We start from the raw sequence: 5,606 nt of genomic DNA, 5'->3' as shown, positions 1-5,606 counted from the left end.
AGTCTGTGCAAACAGCAGAACACTCATAAATGGGTGTGACAGTCAGTTAGTGATGGTGCGATCGCTGCTCATCTCTCTCTCCACCCGTCCAGGCCACAAACCAGCCACCCTGCCTTCCAACTTTCTACATCTCCTCTAAACCCTCTCAAATGTCTATTACTTAACACTCCCCCGCAATCCTTCGCTCCCTCCCAGCTGTGGCCATCTGGTTCTTCAAACTGCCCATCCACAGTTTGGTGAAGCCGGGGTGGAGAACCTCACATTAAAAACAAGCACTCCCAAGGCTCTACATGTGTTAAAGCTTGGCACATGTTGCTAAAGCTTTTTTTTTTTCTGATTGGAAATCATTGGAGCTCCTAAATAAAACAGCTGGCCTTATAAGATCTATCTTATGAGTTTAGGCAGCTCATAAACTGTATACATTTTGCTCATGATACAGAGGATGCCAGTGTTATGTCATGTTTGACTTTGTTTGCTCAAAGAAACAGTTTGACAGTTTGGGGAATTTCCTCATCTGCTTTCTTGGAAGGAGTTTAGATGAGACAATGGGAGCCAGTAGCTTAATAACAAATAATCCTGCATAACCACAGCTGTTTCATTTCTACACTTTGGGCTTTGTACGCTTTAAACAAATTCATAAATACTGTTTATGTGTTGAAGCAGAACTGTTTAGATGTGTTAGAGCAACAGCAGCATTCTCTGACCCAAGTGTCATTGGCCAGGTTGCATTGTGGGTAATGCAGGCACCAGGTTTGACAGGAAAAAACAAATGCATGTGATTAAAAAAATAATTCTCATCATGATTTTCACAATGTGTTATGAATGATATATCTGTGAACTTTTCTTTTACTTAGTGAGGTTTTGAGGTCCGAAAGGGTGTACTTTATTACAGTGTCAGGAAAAAATACCTTTTGGAATTATCTTTGTTTATATATAACTGTCAGATCCTCCCCAAAGTTACAAACAAATACACAAAATCATGCATATATGATTTCATCCTTACACATTTATGATTACATACTGAAACCAGCATTCAAACATCCACTGTGTAAGGAAAAAACGGCTGATGACATTATACCAAGACTGAATTAGCGTTAGGAGTCAGATATCCTTATAAAATCATGCAAACTTTGCAGTTTTGCTATCCCAAGAAGCATCCGTTGATGGGAAACATGTAAGCAAACAAAAACAAAAGAACTCTTAGAAGAATTCAAATCAATAATTGCTGATTTGTCTTCTTGAAGAGGTTATATACCCATAAATCCACATTTAGACAGATTAATATCATCCAACTGGTGAAGTACCAGAGGCAGCATCATGATTTAAGGCTGTTTTCATGCCTTTTGCACAGCTCACTATCATTAAGAGGGGGGAAATAATTCCAAAGTTTATCAAAGTGTCTAACAGGATAATATCAGAATGTTTGTCCGCTAGCAAAATCTCAGTGATGCACCCAAACAATGACCAAAAACACTGAAATAAATATACTGCATGGTAGGTTCAAACAAAGAGAATCTGTCTTTTGGAGTCCAGACCTAAATCCAAAAAAGATGCAGCTGAATGACCTCACCCAGACGTCTGAAATGAAGAGAAAAAGGCTCAAAGTCCCTCCTGAAAATCTGATCTGCAGCTACAGGAAATGCTTGTTTGAGGTAGTTATCAAATCCAAGGATTCACTGACTTTTTCCACCAGTGCACTGGGGACATTTAATGGGTGTGTTCAGTGAAGAGAGTAGAAACCATTCAGGAAGAAAAGATCGCATTTTAGGACCAATTATTGTGGAGAACCAAATAATTCCAGTGAGTTCAGGCATTTCTTCTTGCCACTGTACCTTTGAGTACTGAAGGTAAAACAAATCTACATATTTAAGGTAAGTAATTGCATTTCACCAACATGTCTTCTAAAACTACACTTATTATCACAGCATCAACACACAGCAACATCTGATACATGCCATTTTATTTTTAGTGTGTAAATCAACTTACAAAAGCTGTTTGGATCATCTAAATCTGCAGACTTTTTTGTCAAAGATGTAGTATTGTTGCTTGCAGGGCCGGAGTGGGACTCATTTTCAGCCCTCAGACCGGCCCACTTTAGATCACGACCTATTACTATTAAAATCCTGTAAATCTAGCCTTGTCTTGTAATTCAGTGTGTTCTTCTAAAATATTTCTAATTCAGTGCAAGTAAGGGTTGCTTAACAATGAGGATTTATTCCAATGTGAGTGCACATCTCCAACATTATTCTTACTACTACAAGTTTACAACAACACAACATGTGAAGATGTTAAAAGCAAATGGGTGTTAGTAAAATAAAAACAAACAAACAGAACTAAAAGGGAACTTCACGTTGACATTGATGGGCATTCCAACCAGGAACAAAGTACAAGATCATCAATACGAAAAACAACCTCTTCCTGTTCACCTCTTAAAACCCCAAAACACACCACAGAAGCACCCTAAACTAAAACTACCCATGGGTTCAGATGTTTGTTGCACATGCTCCCGACCAAACCAGTGGAAGATGATGTAAAGAGAAGCTCCAGAGGATGAATATCACACATTTACATTGGAAATAAATGTCCTTGAATGAGACATTGTCATGCAAAAGTTGGATTGCCCTTTAATGATGTTCAAATCTTTGTTGAGTGTTTTGTTGATGTTGGTTTCTCAATGTTTTCTGACACTCTGCCCCGAAGATTAAAACCTTCTACGGCTCACAGGCTGCAACAATTCACACATTATCAGCTATCTTTCTTACTACACTAAGATAAAAAGTGAAAAACTGTCTGATTCCTGCATCATGAATGTAAATCTTTTTGGTTTTTATGACAGTAAACTGAATATATTTGGGTTTGACATTTTATAAACCAAAACAAGAAATGAATTACTGGAGACAACAATCAACAGATTAATGGACAAAGAAAATGTGTTTTCCAACATATATGGCTGAATTCCTCCAACATTACAAGATACATACAATTTAAATTCAATTTTATTTATATAACGCCACAACAGGTCAAATTGTCTCAAGACGCCTTTATTTTATATATTTTGGTCATATTTATTATATGACAAAGTAAGAAATTTAAACCTCTTGACTAATCCAATTTATTATTAGGTTTTTAAGAGAGTAATCAACAACTAAAACTTTCTCCACTAAAACTAATAAACATGAGGTCAAATAGAAGGAACAGTTTTAAACACTGCAGCCCACAACGACAAGAATAAAGTTTCTCAATAAAAACTAACACCCTTCAAGCAATGCTCAGTGTTGTTTCAGTTCTAACTGAAAATGGCAACAGATTAGAAAATACTCTGCAGTAATGTGAGTTCCCGTTCTCAGAGATGATCAGATCAGGTGTCCTCTCCACTGAGCCCCTGAATACATATCAGGGTCAACAGAGAAATCACGGTGAAAACAACCAGAGAAGAGATAAATCTTTGTTGAAATATGGATGTTACATATGGAAAACAGAGCGAGAAGAAGAAGAGCTGAGATGAATCACTTTGATATAAGCCAGGCTGCTTTCCAGAGGCTTGGACAGAGACGGCTCATAAATCTGACAGTGAGACCTAACAGCCCAGAGTATTAAGTCATACCCAGAATGAACCATTCTAGTAGGAACTGAATGTCTCTTTTGCTGAAAATATTTATACGTACTTTAACACCAGTTTCCCCCCATTCTTTTACTGCATGAGTGCACATTCAGGAAACCTGCTGTACAACATCTGTGACTATGGAGGTTACAGTTAAATAATACTCAAAGGTTTGAGGTTGTGTTTTGATCCACCACACTTTAGTGCTGTTTCACAAGTGGAAAGTATGTGGAGGCTTTTTCCACAGGGGCAGAGATTGGTGACTCAGTCGCGCTCGGTGTTTTTGCTGTTTTCTTCCTCTGTTTCGCCAAAGCGCTGTTTCATGCTTTCAGCCCTCTGGCACAACTTGTTCCCTGAGCCCTGTGACAGGAATTATCAGACCACAGTCTAACACACAGTAGCTGCTCTCCAGACCAGAGCAGAGAGTAAGTTGAGTGGAACCAGCCTCTCCTGCACCGTGACATGACCAAGACAACGTGCTGTGGTCTGCTTTACTTTTTTTACCCCCCATTTTTTGCACATTGTTTTTTGAAAACATTTCATTTCTGGGCAGAGAAATAAAGTTGCCACAAATTGACCACATAGACCCTTTGATAGCATGTCAGTCTGTACCCAGGTTAATTAAACCACAGCCTTTTTCTTAATCCACCTTTAAAAAGCACAACATGTTTGCCTTTATTCCAAGTTTATGAAAAAGTGCCTCGAATGTTAAGTTGCCACCATTAAATAATATATCTTCTTGAACTTAAATATTTCATTTTCTAAAGGTGTTGTAAAGTTCTAAGTGGAATAGGTTTTATTTAATGATGAAGAGTTTCTACTGCCTATTACTTAATACTTATATGCTCACAAACAGAAGACATATTTATTCTGATGTGCAAAAGTTCCTTGAAGTAGCCCATAGTGTAACTGACAACCTTTGTTTTTATACAAGAAAAGAAGTGCTGTGTTTTTAAATGATCATTTTAAATACCTAAAGAGGTCTTGCTGACTGAATACTTGGTCTAAGAGAAAGCCACATTTTTTGCCTCTATCTCACTCACTGAGCTGAACCAGACAGATGACAAATGGAGGAAAGAAAAGCAGCATGATGGATGTAGTGCAGGTGGAGAGGAAACAGACAAAAGTAGCAGAAAAACTTCAGCTAACAAACTTTTGCACTAAACCTTAAAGGCATTAAATGTTGACTTGTCAGCATGGAATAAAAACACTTCTCTTTAAAACTATTTTTACTTTTCTTCAGCAATGACGTGCAACAAAAAAATGACGTTTGTGTTTCTCAATATGGACAGAAATACAAAACGCTGAGTGCCTCTTTTGACAGCACAGACAGCCTGCTGGAGTTCTTCTTTCATCAGTGAGGTGTTGAACCCTGAAATTTAGCCGGGTTAAGATGCAGAAAAATGACACATATTGCATTACCTGGAGTCAGAAACAGACATGCAAAAGTAAACAGTTATTTTGCTTCTTTTGTTCAGTTTTTAAATCATTATTTTACTTATGTAGGCAAAATCACCTCAGTTGAAGCTACCGGTTGTAGCACAAATCACAGTCCCAGTCGTGGAAGGACATTTTGGAATTTAGGAAGCTGTAACATGAAATGTATGTCTGGGATTATAACAAAGGCCATTTTGGGGTTCAGATATTTAACATTTGCTTTTTTATCCTGTATGCAAATCTTCATTGATTTGCTTTAGTCTGTACTCCATCTCCAGGCTCCTTTGCATGGTGTCTCTCCATCCTCGTTGGTAGGACCCTCAGCTTTTTTTTTTTAAATCTCCAGCTTGAACAGATTTCAGCAGCTCATTTCTCTTTCCAACTTGATGTTTTTTTCTTGTTCTGCGGCTTCTTTCGTTTCTTGAAAGTGATGTGAAGAGTGCAAGTATTGCTCATAGTCGGGCGGGTTCGTCCGAGCTTCCCTAAATCTCCTCCCACCTCCACGGGCTGCGGCGGTGTGTCCCGGTATAAAACCAGTGCGCTCCCCTCTCCTCAGTCTGGCGCAGCA

Source organism: Acanthochromis polyacanthus, chromosome 2, assembly GCF_021347895.1.
Source record: "Acanthochromis polyacanthus isolate Apoly-LR-REF ecotype Palm Island chromosome 2, KAUST_Apoly_ChrSc, whole genome shotgun sequence".
Classification (NCBI taxonomy): domain Eukaryota; kingdom Metazoa; phylum Chordata; class Actinopteri; family Pomacentridae; genus Acanthochromis; species Acanthochromis polyacanthus.
The sequence above is the reverse complement of the archived record's forward strand: the minus strand, read 5'-3'. Positions refer to the sequence as shown.